This window comes from Mixophyes fleayi, chromosome 1, assembly GCF_038048845.1.
Source record: "Mixophyes fleayi isolate aMixFle1 chromosome 1, aMixFle1.hap1, whole genome shotgun sequence".
In the NCBI taxonomy this organism is placed as follows: Eukaryota; Metazoa; Chordata; class Amphibia; order Anura; family Limnodynastidae; genus Mixophyes; species Mixophyes fleayi.
Genome location: NC_134402.1, coordinates 259,804,603 through 259,820,406, shown reverse-complemented (window position 1 = coordinate 259,820,406; position 15,804 = coordinate 259,804,603).

Genomic DNA, 15,804 nt, shown 5'->3' with positions numbered 1-15,804 from the left:
TTCCATCCTCTCCCCAGTTGTTGGAAATTTGGCAAGAAGCTAGGCTCAAGCCTGATAGCAGGTTTCAGATACCTCGAAAGTATCGTTTGTACTATCCCTTTCAGGAAATGGAGATTACCTCTTGGCTGACTCACCATAGTGTAGACCAGTGGTTCCCAAACTTTTGAAGTTCGCCGCACCCTTAGAGTCTCCAAATTTTTTCAAGGCACCCCTCCAAAATAATTATTGAGCAGTCCTGTTTTAGAAGTAGTTGGGTCAAATAATTGTAATAAGTATTTAGGTCAGGACAGAAATACTTATTTAGTTGTATGCAAAAATGCCCCCTCTGCATCCAGACACTCTGCCCTCAGGCACTCTGTCCTCTCTGCATCCAGACACACTGCCTCCTCTGCATCCAGACACACTGCCCCCACTGCCCTCTGTCACGCTGTCCCCCTCCTCTGCCCTCTCTCACGATGTCCCCCCTCCACTGCCCTCTCTCACGATGTCCCCCCTCCTCTGCCCTCTCTCACGATGTCCCCCTTCCTCTGCCCTCTCTCACGCTGTCCCCCTCCTCTGCCCTCTGTCACGCTGTCACACTCCTCTGCCCCTGTTACACTCCTCTGCCCCCTGTTACACTCCTCTGCCCCGTTGTGCCCCAGCTGTCACCCTCCTCTGCCTGTTACACTCCTCTGCCCCGTTACACTCCTCTGCCCCTGTTACACTCCTCTGTCCCGTTGTGCCCCAGCTGTCACCCTCCTCTGCCCGTTACACTCCTCTGCCCCGTTGTGCCCCAGCTGTCACCCTCTCTGCCCCTGTTACACTCCTCTGCCCCGTTGTGCCCCAGCTGTCACCCTCTCTGCCCTGCTGTCACCCTCTCTGCCCCAGCTGTCACCCTCTGTGCCCCGCTGTCACCCTCTGTGCCCCGCTGTCACCCTCTCTGCCCCAGCTGTCACTCTCTCTGCCCCAGCTGTCACCCTCTCTGCCCCGCTGTCACCCTCTCTGCCCCAGCTGTCACCCTCTCTGCCCCGCTGTCACCCTCTCTTCCCCGCTGTCACCCTCTCTTCCCCACTGTCACCCTCTCTGCCCCAGCTGTCACCCTCTCTTCCCCGCTGTCACCCTCTCTGCCCCAGCTGTCACCCTCTCTGCCCCAGCTGTCACAGGGCAGCGGAATTACAGTGGACTTGGCCAAATGTGCAATTGGAGCGTCTACATCGGCGGTTCCCAAACTGTGCGCCGCGGCTCCCAGGGGTGCCGCGGCGCTGTCACTGGGGTGCCTCGGGCAAAGCATTGAAAAAAAGAGAGCACAGAAACTTACCAATCAGCAGGTTTCAGATACCTCGAAAGTATCGTTTGTACTATCCCTTTCAGGAAATGGAGGTTACCTCTTGGCTGACTCACCATAGTGTAGACCAGTGGTTCCCAAACTTTTGCAGTTCGCGGCACCCTTAGAGTCTCCAAATTTTTTCAAGGCACCCCTCCAAAATAATTATTGAGCAGTCCTGTTTTAGAAGTAGTTGGGTCAAATAATTGTAATAAGTATTTAGGTCAGGACAGAAATACTTATTTAGTTGTATGCAAAAATGCCCCCTCTGCATCTAGACACTCTGCCCTCAGGCACTCTGTCCTCTCTGCATCCAGACACACTGCCTCCTCTGCATCCAGACACACTGCCCCCACTGCCCTCTGTCACGCTGTCCCCCTCCTCTGCCCTCTCTCACGATGTCCCCCCTCCACTGCCCTCTCTTACGATGTCCCCCCTCCTCTGCCCTCTCTCACGATGTCCCCCCTCCTCTGCCCTCTCTCACGCTGTCCCCCTCCTCTGCCCTCTGTCACGCTGTCACACTCCTCTGCCCCTGTTACACTCCTCTGCCCCCTGTTACACTCCTCTGCCCCGTTTTGCCCCAGCTGTCACCCTCCTCTGCCTGTTACACTCCTCTGCCCCGTTACACTCCTCTGCCCCTGTTACACTCCTCTGTCCCGTTGTGCCCCAGCTGTCACCCTCCTCTGCCCCTGTTACACTCCTCTGCCCCGTTGTGCCCCAGCTGTCACCCTCTCTGCCCCTGTTACACTCCTCTGCCCCGTTGTGCCCCAGCTGTCACCCTCTCTGCCCCAGCTGTCACCCTCTGTGCCCCGCTGTCACCCTCAGTGCCCCGCTGTCACCCTCTCTGCCCCAGCTGTCACTCTCTCTGCCCCAGCTGTCACCCTCTCTGCCCCGCTGTCACCCTCTCTGCCCCAGCTGTCACCCTCTCTGCCCTGCTGTCACCCTCTCTTCCCCGCTGTCACCCTCTCTTCCCCACTGTCACCCTCTCTGCCCCAGCTGTCACCCTCTCTTCCCCGCTGTCACCCTCTCTGCCCCAGCTGTCACCCTCTCTGCCTCGCTGTCACCCTCTCTGCCCCAGCTGTCACCCTCTCTGCCCCAGCTGTCACCCTCTCTGCCCCAGCTGTCACCCTCTCTTCCCCGTTGTCACGATCCCTCTCACTCCTCTGCCGCGCGCCAGCCATAGAAAAAAAAGAAAGAGCACAGAAACTTACCAATCCGCCGGGCGCCGGGACCCAGCAGCCTCCTCTCTCCGCAGCTTGTTACTGACGTCGATATTCAGTGACAGCTGAGAGAGGAGGCTTCTGGGTCCCGGCGCCCGGCTGATTGGTAAGTTTCTGTGCTCTCTTTTTTTCAATGCTTGGCCCGAGGCACCCCAGTGACAGCGCCGCGGCACCCCTGGGAGCCGCGGCGCACAGTTTGGGAACCGCCGGTGTAGACGCTCCAATTGCACATTTGGCCAAGTCCACTGTAATTCCGCTGCCCTGTGCTGCTTATCTATTTATTTAGCCTCTGGTTCTTTCCTGCACCCCGTTATAGTGGCGGCATGGGTGATCAAGGTAGTGGAAAAATGGGTTCTTGCACTGAGTGAAGGCATCCAGTCTGCAGTGGCCAGGGATGATCTGTTTCCACTTGCTCACCACATTAAAGATGTTGCAGAATTTTTGGGAGATGCCGCCTTGGATGCAGGTCAGGGACTGTCCAGGACTTCATCATTGGCATTGGCGGCCAGACGCACACTATGGCTCAGGTCTTGGTAGGCGGACGTCAAATCTAAGAGCGCTCTGGAGTCTCTAACTTATAACGGCTCAGTCTTGTTTGGGCAAGCTTTGGAAACATACATTTCCCAGGCCACAAGGGATAAGAGATTTTTCTACTGGTGGCTGCATCCAAATCCAAGGGAAAGTGTTTTTGCTCCTTTCCCTTTCTCGGTCACTCCAAAGGTGCCCCACAGAGAGGTCAAGCTGCATCCCTACCTGGATGATCTCTTGCTAAAAGCGAATTCAGCTGCTTGACTGCACTCACATCTGCACCTGACAGTTGAATTTTTTCAAGCACATATCTGGATTATCAATCTCAAGAAGTCCAACACCAGGGCCCAGAGGGTGTTTTTGCCTCTGGACAAGGTTCAGACACTTTAGCATCTGATGAAGACAGTATTGTCACTGAAGCGTGACTCAGTTCTTCAGTGTTTGAAACTGATGGGGTGCATGGTGTCCTGTTTCGAGGCAGTTCAGTTTGCCCAATTTCACTCTTCAAAGTTCGAACTAGAGATCCTGGAAAAATTGTCAAGAGCAGATCCCGGTTTGGAAAGTCAGTTATTTCAGTTGTCAAAAGTAACCCGTGTGTCATTGCTGTGGTGGCTGCAGATAGAATATCTGTGACAGGGGAGTCCCTTCTCAATATGGGACTGGACAGTGGTGACCACAGACGCCAACCTTGTGGGCTGGGGGGCGGTAACTCTAAGCTTCCTGATGCAGGGGACCTGGACCCGGGAGGAGACAAAATTACTCATCAATGTTCTAGAGCTTATGGCAGTGTTCAATGCACTGGTTCAGACTCAGTACCGCCTGCAGCTCTGGCCTCTTCGGGTACACTCAGACAATGCCACGGCAGTGGCATGCAACAAACATCAAGGAGGAACCAGGAGATCCCGAGCCATGAAGGAAGTTGACAAAATCATGAAGTGGGCAAAAAATTGGTTTAAGCCGCATCGGCTTTGTTACCTGGGATGGACAATTGGAAGGCCGACTACTTGAGTGGGCATGTCATACACCCAGGGGAGTGGTCTCTTCAACAGGAGGTGTTCACTCAAATTGTACGCAGGTGGGGTCAACCAGAGGTTGACATGATGGCCTCTTGGTTGAACCACAAGGTGGACAAGTATTGTGCCAGGATGCAGGATCCACAAGCGTTTCTGGTGGACACCATGACGGTCCCTTGGAGGTTCAGCTTGGTGTAATTTTTCCTCCTATTTCAATGTTGGCTTGCATTCTCCAAAAGGTAAGACAAGAAAAGGTCCCAGTCATTCTTTTAGCTCCAGACAGGCCACAGAGGTCTTGTTATGCGGATCTTTTTGACATTGTCGTGGACCCACCTTTGCATCTACCTCTCAGGGAGGATATTCTCAGCCAGAGTCCTTTTTTCCATCAGGACCTAGAATGGTTGGCTTTTGACGGCCTGGAAGTTGAGACCTTAATTACTCGGAATAAAGGTCTGTCAGATAAGGTTATTCAGACGATGATCAAAGCGGGAAAACCAATGTCTTTTAATAACTACCATTGGATCTGGAAGGCTTACATTGGTTGGTGTGAGAAGCAAGGGTTTTCAACTTCTTCCTTCAGGTTAGCTAGAGTGTTAGCTTTTCTTCAAGATGGGCTGGATAAGGGATTGCGTCTGGCGTCCCTCAAAGTCCAGATTTCTGCATTGTCTGTATATTTCCAGAGGCGTTTAGCAGACCTTTCTACAGGGGGTTCTCCATGTGCAGCCACTTTTTGTTCCCCCGGTGGTGCCATGGGATCTCAACCTGGTTCTTAGGGCTTTACAGAAACCACCTTTTGAACTGGAGTCCGTATCTCTAAAACTCCTCTCTTGGAAGGTTGCCTATTAACTGGCTATTTCCTCAGCGAGATGGGTTTCGGAATTAGTGGCTTTATCTTGTCTCTCTTCTTTTCTGATTTTTCATGACAACCAGGCAATCATATGTACCATGCTCTCGTTTCACCGAAAAGTGTTTTCCATATAGATCAAGATATTGTCATTCCGATGTTGCCTAGGGAACTACATTCCAACAGTCCGGATTCTCTTATGCTGTTGGATGTGGTCTCCCTCTTGCAGATATTTGTGGATCACTATGCGTCTGTTCGAAAGACTCATGGTCTTCTGGTGTTGTACAATGCGCGTAAGTGTGGGTGGCCAGCCACAAAACAGACAGTGGCCAGATGGATTACTGCTACTATACGTCAGGCCTATATCTCAGAGGGATCTCCAGTTCTTACTGCTAATTCCACCAGATTGGTTAGTGCATCCTGGGAGTCGTGACATGGGGCCTCGATTGAGCAGTTGTGTTGGGCAGTTACCGTACACAGTTACCTGGCCTTCCGTCCACAAGTTAACCAGATTCTAGCGATTTCACGTCTTTGCATCCAAAGATGGCAGTTTTGGCCATAAAATTTTACGTGGTGCTCAATCTGAGCATTCCCACCCATAGGGGCAGCTTTGGAACTCCCTTGTGGTCAGCAGTGTTCTCCAACTGTATGTGCTAGAGAAAACAAGATTGTTGTACTCACCGTAAAATCTCTTTCTCTAAACATAGTTGCGGGACACTGCGCTTCCATCCTTTTTTTTGGTTCTGATGGTTCTGGTAAGTGTTCTTTTGGTTGTGTTTCGCCTTCTCTTGTGGCTTAGTCAAATTAACTGATATTTCCAGTCAGAGAGGTCATAGAGGGGAGGGAAGAAAACTAGACAAGACTTTTAGTGCCTTACTCCCACAATGCCCTCTATACTCCATGGTCAGCAGTGTCCCCCAACTGTGTTTAGAGAAAGAGATTTTACCGTAAGAACAAAAATCTTGTTTTATAAACACTGTAGGGACAAAAATATTTGACCACACCTGTTAATTATTGAATTGAGGTGTTTCAATCAGACCCGTTGCCAGAGGTGTATAAAATGAAGCACCTAGCCTTGCAGTCTGCATTTACAAACATTTGTGATACAAAATGGGTCATTCTGAAGAGCTCAGTGACTTCAAGCGTGGTACTATGATAGAATGCCACCTTTGCATCCCTGCTGGATATTCAACAGTAAACTGTAAGTGATATTATAAGAAAGTGGAAGTGTTTAGGAACAACTGCAACTCAGCCACGAAGTGGAAGACCATGTAAAATCACAGAGCGAGGTCAATGGCTGCTAAGGCGCATGGTGTGTAAAAGTCGCCAACGCTCTGCTGATTTCATGGCTGAAGAGTTCTGAACTTCCACTGTCATTAATGAAAGCACAAAAACTGTGCAGTGGGAGCTTAATGGACTGGAGTTCCATGGCCGAGCAGCTGCATGCAAGCCTCACATCACCAAGACCAATGCCAAGCGTCGGATGGAGTGGTGTAAAGCGCACCAACCCAGGTCTGTGGAGCAGTGGAAATGTGTTCTTTGGAGTGACGAATCACGCTTCTCTGGCAGTCAGATGGGCGAGTCTGGGTTTGACAGATGCCGGGAGAACGTTACCTACCTGACTGCATTATCCCAACTGTGAAGTTTGGTGGAGGAGGGATAATGGTTAGGTCTGTTTATCAGGGTTTGGGCGAGGCCCCTTATCTCCAATGAAGGGCAATCTTAATGCTTCAGCATACCAAGTAATTTCGTACAATGCTATGCTTCCAACTTTGTGACAACAGTTTGGGGGAAAGTCCTTTTCTATTCCAATATGACTGTGCCCCAGTGCACAAAGCAAGGACTACAAAGACATAGTTTGATGAGTTTGGTGTGGGAGGACTTGACTGGCCCGCACAGAGCCCTGACCTCAACCCCATCGAACACCTTTGCAATGAACTGGAACGGAAATTGCGAGCCAGGTCTTCTCGTACAACATCAGTGGCTGACCTCATACATGCTCTACAGAATGAATGGGCACAAATTTCCACAGAAACACTCCAACATGTTGTGGAAGACCTTTCAAGAAGAGTGGAAACTGTTATCGCTGCAAAAGGGGGACCAACTCCATATTAAAATATTCGTATTTGAATACAATGTCATTACAGTCCATGTCCATATAGTGTATCTAAATATCCAGCATTTCAACAGGAGTCTGCAACACTTTGTACACCAACAGGCTGCCAAGTGCTCTGGGATGGCAAGTGTTAACACATTGCAACATTCGAGAAAACAAAGCTGATGTGACCATTAACATCAAAGCTGCCAGGTAGAAATAACCAGCAACCAGCAGATCCCAAGGCTTGGATAAACATTTACCCATTAGAAGCAGTACAAGTCTGTAGGAAGTTAGGACATTATAAATAATAAAAAACAGTGTGTACTTAAACAACCACAACTGGCTTTTCTATTTTGTTGCAGACAATGAGAATACCTTTCCCAAGCTACTTGTCTTTCTTTATTTCCCTGCGGTCTACAGCAAAGATATATTAATTGGAAGAAAAACCGGGGCAACATCCTGATGGATTCTCACTCAAAGAGGGCACTACCAAAGAAGAGAATCATAAAGTCTCATATAGGGGGCAAGAGATTTATACGGTTAACCTTTGCTTAATTCTGTTAGTGTGTTATACTTTATTGCTGACCAATCAAAATAAACAATTATAAAGAGTACAGGGGAACCCAAACACTGAGGACTTTTTAAAGTAAGATTTAACATTTCACTTTATATTCTTAATAAAAAACAAGGATTATTTATGTTCCAATTGTCACTGTGCAATGGCGATGAAAGGCTGAGCCCTGGCAGATCACCCCGTCTTGTGTGGGGCAAGAGGGCCACGTTTGTGATTAGAATGGGTAACTGCACTAAACATGGGGTAGACACAGTCCAACCGTGCACAACCGGACAGAAAGTTACATCCGAGCGCAGCAAACTTGCTGCATATGGTGCGGGAGAAAACAAACTAAGTAACGAAATATGCAGGTTCCCCGATATAAAACAAAAGGCATCAGCACTCAACACACCCATAACGCACCCTACAAATAAAATCGCTTACCTGTATTGTGCACAGCAAACTACACAAGAACAAAGTCGAAAGTGTATTCTTTGGGGCCCCCCATGTGTGTTAGACCCGGGCACAAATCTATCCTGCAAAGTCTATAACACCGACTGCTCCGCTCTCGGAAATCTTTAACTCTGGACTGAAAGAAGTAGAGGACAAGAGGCAGAGGAATTACATACAGGGCGGTAAGATAGATTGTGCCACATTGTCTCTTGTTTGCCGTCCTCCCAATCCAAGCTGACTGGTGATGTAAATGACAACATGCAAATCAGGAGAAAAACATGTACATAAATATTATGTACATTTGATTTGCCACTTGTATCTCTAGCAAGGACATTCTTGCACATTCAGTGTGATTTTAAACACTTGATCAAAACGTAATTGTACAGTATATAAAGTTTCATGAAGAGGACCTGTTGCACCCCTGTCCCCTTAATCTTGCAACCTGTTTAACCTGGCCAACATGTACATCTCCAAATGTGGTGAAACTACAAGCCCCAGCATGCTTTTCCAATAGATAGCCAGTCGATGGCTGGCAAAGCAATGCTGGGACTTGTAGTTTCACAACACCTGGAGAGCCACTAGTTGGCCAGTCCTGACATAGAGGTATTACTTTTTATTTTTATATTCTGATGATTGCATTAAAGCATCATTACTTGGCTTAAAATCTTGCCTTAATGACAATTTTTGTTGTTTTGGTCAATGCTGGATAAGAAGCAGGTCCATAAGCATAGCAGCTAAGCAAATACTCTGTAAATGCCTGGTGGTTTTGTATAACAGTCGCTCTACAACTGCATAATCTGAGTGATGCGTCATTGCATTCAGCAAAGTGCAAACTCCGAGGTTAAATTTCCACTTTTCCTTTTTAGAAGGTTTGATAAATCCATCCCCAGCTGTCCAATCACTCTAGTGCTGTTCTTACTATGCGACTTCTAGGCAGTTTAAATGTTTCTCTTTAGCTTAATTCTTCCCAACTTCTCTCTTAAGCTTTTCAGCATTCTTTGTAGCCATGAGGTAACGATGGAGGTCCTAGAAGGTGGTATGCAACAGTGGTATGCAGGCCTACTCAGTGGTTGTCAAGTGCAGTCAGTTGCTAATACGAGCTATGACTGCAATGCAAATTCTAAAAGTGTTGCAACCACACTAAAACCTTTTGGTGGCCACATTGCAGAACTGCTTTGTTAGACGATATAGTTATATAGGTTGGAAGGTTGAAAAAAAAGACACAAATCCTTCACATGCATCAATACTTATTATGTTGATCCAGAGGAAGAGATAATAAAACGCCAATTGAGCCATCCTAACAGCACTGGAAAAAGATAAATCAATTAATTCCTTGGATGAATGATCATCTGATAATTCTAGGTACAGATAACAACATTTATTGTAAGAAATTGATTTATTGAATCCATTTTTAAATTTAGTATATTACTTTTCCTTCACCACTTTCTTCGATAAAGAACTCTGTAACACAAGCTTAATGTATTGTGAAAATCCCCTTCTTATGCTGGTGGTGAAACCTGTTTTGTTAGTTTTTGTGATATATGCTTGGTTTCCATGGATGCTTCCAAGTTGTCAGGTGCGTACACATGGGCATGGGCACCTGGACTTGTTCCTAGATGATCATGTAAACACATGTGAACACCTAGGAACTATCTGATTGCTGTTTCTGCTTTATTTGAGCTTGATTAGTCATCAATTGCTTGTTTAGCTGCAGTGATCCTGTGAGTAGCTGTTCTGTAATCGTGTGCTTTTTGATCCGGCTTGCTTGTGGACTTGTCCTAACCTCTGCCTGCTGTCACCTTTGCATAGATTTGACTACTGGAATTATGGTGGCTGGCCTTACCTTTGCTTGGATATTGACTTGCGTTATCCAGTCTTGTCTTTGCAGACCTATACCCAGCTCTGATCCCAGGGTACTTCTCCTGCACCTGTCTCTGTCCTATCCTGTGGATCACCTTCACCAACTGCACAGATCTTAGTGTAAGTTTTTTATGCGTTGCTTCTCTGGGTTCCAGTCCTTGATTTATTGTTCCTGGCTGTGTCGTCATCTCCTTCTAGTGCCTGGACAGAGACTAAGAGAACACCTAAACCTCTCCTGGGGTACTTCAGTATACCAGCGTGATATCGGTGAGCACTCTTCTCGAAGGCAAACAGAAGCTGTTGAAGGTGAAGGGCACAAGTAGCCTGGTTTTGATGTGTATCCTAGGGTTGCTGTATTTCAGCATAACACCATTGTCCCTTTGTCATCTACAAAGTTATGAATGCGAATATTTCATTAGACAAAATTTATATTTGTCCTGAATTTAGTTATATGTATTCATTAGGTCAGATCAGAAACCTGTTTTCTCACCTCTTTTTTTAATATACCCCTGCCACTCCCTTTGTTAAGGAGATCGCCTGCCTCTGAACTCTCAAGTTCTCCAAGCTCCTTCAAAAAAAGTGGTGCACAAAACTGTAGCATTCTGCCTACCACTGAGAACTTACTATCTACCTTTCCATCTTCGAACTATCTAATTATGTCCCATAAATATTAAATTATCATATTTTATTACTACAGAAGAAAACAGAATCCATTCACAGAGGTATTTGAATAATTAAAGTAGTGACTGGCTGTGCAACATAAATATACAGCCAAAACCAATAAGGGTTTCACCAAATACCCTTCACAACATGTACATTCAATTACAGATATGGCAATACGGCGCTCATACCTTACATACAGAGATAAAAGGGCATAGAGGAGTATTTGAAAGTGTATAGGTTCCAATGAAGCATTCAAATACAAAGAACGATTTTACATATAGCAGTCCCACAGACGGTATTCCTTTGCATCTTCAAAAAAAGTTCAATGGTATACTTGGTGTTGTTAGTTGGTAACTCGGAGTGATGTTGGGGTGACTCTAGCAGTTATCCTCAAATATAAAGGAAACAATAATAGAGTAGTATTTCCAATATAGTATATATGCACTCTATGTGTACACTCCTTCCACCATCTAGACACCCAATGGTGAAATCTCTAAGTTTCCAGACCACAGAAAACCACAGGATAAGAGATTTCAAAATATTAAAACAATGAGGGATTCTCTTTAACAGTTAAGAGACCTTGAAAACGCACTTACACAAATCCAAAATAAATGAGTGGTATAACTATTTGAGTACCGGAATCTTCTCATAATATTCCTTCAGGTTCCTTTCCTCAATAGCTTCTAGGATGTAGATGTACTCCATATATGTTCAAATGAGCAAAAGGAGGGAGGGAACAAACGGAATAACATAGTGTTTTATCTTTTATTAAACAAAATATATATATATATATATATATATATATATATATATATATATATATATATATATATATTTTAAAAAACAATCCAAAGACTTAAAATCACAGTACACATGTAGGAGTGGCAAGGCCATCTACCAGAGTCCCATAAAAGACCTCCTATTGCACAGTTGGTAACTTGTGTCTCCTGCAGCTACCTCTGTACTCGTAACTTCCCGACTGTTACTAACTGTAGTTTACAAACTGTGGGCCTCAGTCGTCCAGCCATCACAATTTGGCCCTTCTCAAAGTCGCTTAGATCCTTACACTTGTCTATTTTTCCTACTTCCAACACATCAACTTCAAGAACGGACTGTTCACTTGCTGGCTAATATTTCCCACACTTTGGCAGCTGCCATTGTAAATCCCTTCATTGGCTCCCTATCTGTTTCAGAATTCAGTTCAAGCTCCTTACCCTCACTTACAAAGCCCTTACCTATGTATCTCCCCCTTACATCTCTAACCTTGTCTTGAGGTACATACCTACCCGGCCACTCCGCTTTGCCTCTGACCTCCTCACCAATTCACCTCTCATTACCTCTTCCCATGCTCGCAAGACTTCTGCCTTAATTTTTGGAACTTCTTACCACGTCTTACTCAACTCTCCCCCAACCTTCAGTCTTTCAAACGTTCACTCAAAACTCACCTTTTCAAGCTCGTCTATCCTACCACTTTAAAACCATTTTATCCATCACCGCCTCTTCCATGCCTGCCATCTCCATTTTTTCCCAGTTGGTCCTACTGTTTCTCACCACCCCTCTCCCTAGAATGTGACCTCTCGCGAGTAGGGTCCTCTTTACCTATTGTCTCACATCTACGGAAACTGTGCCGTCTTATAAATAAATAAATTATTAATAATAATAATAAGAGGTTTAATAAAATAAGAAATCAAAGACACAACAAAATATATTTTGTTGCAAAATTATGGGGATATACAAGAGGACCACTGCACAGGGTCTGCGTCCCCATAAACTGTACAATAAATAAACAAACAAATTGCAGCGGTACTACAGGTAATCCGAAATAACCAGTATTGCAGTGTGGCTATATAAAAAATATATTTATTAAAACAAATGACATAAAATGACCAATACTCAATAAACATATGTTGGTAACCATCTAGAAGAGGGGCATAATATTGAATAGGTGCACCTATATTGAAAGTTTATGTCCAATTGCATCAACTCCTTCAAACATATGATGGAATAGATTATATCAAAAATTCAATTAATCCTGATCACATTCGGATATTGGGCAAAGTTCACATCAATAAATCCATTTACTGACATAGGGGGTCCGGACCCAATAAAATATTAAATTGATAGCGGGGATAAGTTGTTCCAATAAATCAGTGAGAAATCACTTTGAGTCCCCAGCACCTGAGCTAAACAGTCTTTCACCCGGTATTACTGTTGCAAGTACAGTTGGTTGTTAATTGTAAGTATAAACTGATTCAGTGATAAGTCTTTATTCATAAGCAAATGTTGATACGGAGGCAGGGGTGGGCTGGCCCGGGGGGCAGATATCACCCGGGCCGGACAGAAGAATAGTATTTTGGGCCGCCTGGTGGTCCAATGGTAATGCGATAGAGACTGACAGCCCCTGCACAGACTGCAAAGGCTGTCTCCATCGCATCTCGGTACAGCTTCAGATCACTGTGTCATGTGACCTCCGTGGTCACATGGTACACAGTGTAGGCGGGGCTGATGGAGTTCTGTGCTGGAGCTGCAGCATGTCTGTCTATGCCTGGAGTCAAAGGTAAGAGGAAGGGGTACTGTGATGGGGGAGCTAGTGTGTGTGAAGGGGGGGGGAGAGGTGGACATATGTGACTAAAGGTGCTGGGGGCAGACTGGGGCATGTGTGACCAAAGGTGCTGGGGGCAGACTGGGGCATGTGTGACTAAAGGTGCTGGGCAGAGGGGGGCATGTGTGGCTAAAGGTGCTGGGGGCAGACTGGGGCATGTGTGACTAAAGGTGCTGGGCAGAGGGGGGCATGTGTGACTAAAGGTGCTGGGAGCAGACTGGGGCATGTGTGACTAAAGGTGCTGGGCAGAGGGGGGACATGTGTGACTAAAGGTGCTGGGGCAGAGGGTGGTCATGTGTGGCTAAAGGTGCTGGGCAGAGGTGGGGTGTGACTAAAGCATGTGGACAGAAGGGGGAGGCATGTGTGACTAAAGCATGTGGGCATAAAGGGGGATCTAATTTTAAAACGTGGGTTATATATTGATTTAATGCTGGGGATTGTTGTTTTCTAAGCTTTGTAAATTTTATGTACCCATTTTTATTTTTTTATTTTTTTACCATATAGGGCCTCCAATATTCCAAGGATCCAGACAACCAGCAACGGAACTAAAGTAATCAGCAACCACAAGTGGTGACAGTGACAAGAACATGTAGGAGAGAGCAGGACAGTCTGCCAACTGTCCTACATCTGGTGGGACAGTCCCAAATTTGAGTGACTGTTTCGCTTAGGACAGTTGGGAGGTATGTCCCACTTCACCGTGTACTGCTCGTGAAGGCAGAACTGTGTACACCTAACAGTAGTGCACACAGTATTGTCTGTGTATTTGTCTAAAATGATAATCATGTTACATCATAGGGGGTTACCCTGTCTAAAGTGCCCAGGCCCCCCAGAGCCTTAATCCAGCTCTGGGCCTGAGCATAAAAATATATATATGGTTTAAGCAACACTAAAATAGCCTCTTTTTATATAGATAAATATATATTGTACCCTTTAAGGATGGGCCGCTACTTTATCCACCCCCGTACAGGGGAGGGCTGGCAGACTTTAGCCCAGGGGCAAGCACACAGCACTTGCCCCCGGGCTAAAGTCTGCCAGCCCTCCCCTGTACGGAGGTGGATAAAGTCCACAGAGGAAAAGCTTTTTCTTACCAGACTCTGGCATACGTGGTAACTCACCCGATCTCCGCTTAATTCTTCGCTGATAAGTGCTGTCAGTCTTTACAGCCGAAGTCCTTCTCCGAATATGGATAGCCTGATTTAAAGTTCCTCGTTAATAAAGGCTGATAGTAAAGACGCCGGAGTTCTCCTCCTAATATAAATAGCCTGAATTCAGGTTCTTGTTGAATATAAGTGTACTGTGGGTTTTTCCACGGACTCCCAGTTAGCGGTGCAGTCTTCCACAGCAAAAATAGCAATCACTGATCTCCAATAGGGGATCTAATTGGAAGTCTTTGAAAAAATATATATATAATTCCAGCTCCAATATAATCATGAACTGCCCAGTATTTAAAACAGCATATGAGTATAGATCACAAAGACAAGAGAACCTATCTTACGCGTTTCGTTGTAGCAAACAACTTCATCAGAGATAATCCCTGATGAATATACTGAAGAATCCTTTGTATTTGTTGTACTAGGATCCACTTTTTCGAGTAGCATAATTCTCACGTTTTCCATCTATGGCACCGCCACAATTGGGGAAATTCCAAAGTGTTTCAAAATCTTGAGCAATGGATTGCCATTCCTCAACCATTTCAGGAAACTGTAAGAGAAAGATTATTATAATATTAAATTAATACATGCATGTATTATCATACTAACTAGTTTACATTTGCATATACTCCAGAATGTCATGAAGAGTGATCAGATTAATTGCAATTAAAAAAAGTCCCTCTTTGCCATGACAATGAACATATCCCAAAAACAACATTTCCACTGCATTTCAGCTCTGCCCCAAAAAGACCAGCTGACATCAGGTCAGTGATTCTCTCGTTAACACATGTGACAGAGTTGACGAGGACAAGGCTGTAGATCACTCTGTCATGTTGATTGAGTTAGAATAACAGACTGGAAGCTTTAAAAGGAGGGTGGTGCTTGAAATCATTGTTCTTCCTCTGTTAACCATGGTTACCTGCAAGGAAATACGTGTAGTAATTATTGCTTTGCACAACAAGGGCTTCACAGGCAAGGATATTGCTGCTAGTAAGATTGCACCTAAACCAACCATTTATCGGATCATCAAGAACTTCAAGGAGAGAGGTTAAATAGTTGTGAAGAAGGTTTCAGGGCGCCCAAGAACGTCCAGCAAGCACCAGGACCATCTCCTAAAGTTGATTCAGCTGCGGAATCGGGCACCACCAGTGCACAGCTTGTTCAGGAATGGCAGCAGACAGGTATGAGTGCATCTGCATGCTCAGTGAGGCAAAGACTTTTGGAGGATGGCCTAGTGTCAAGAAAGCCAACAAAGAAGCCACTTATCTCCGGGAAAAACATCAGGGACTGATATTTTGCAAAAAGTACAGGGATTGAACTGCTGAGGACTGGAGTAAAGTCATTTTCTCTGAAGAATCCCCTTTCAGATTGTTTGGGACATCTGGAAACACACTTATCTGGAGAAAGAAAGGTGAGCGCTACCATCAGTCCTGTGTCATGCCAGCAGTAAAGCATGGAACACCTTGCCATAAGGCAAAAGTGATAATTAAATGGCTCAGGGATCAAAACATCTAAA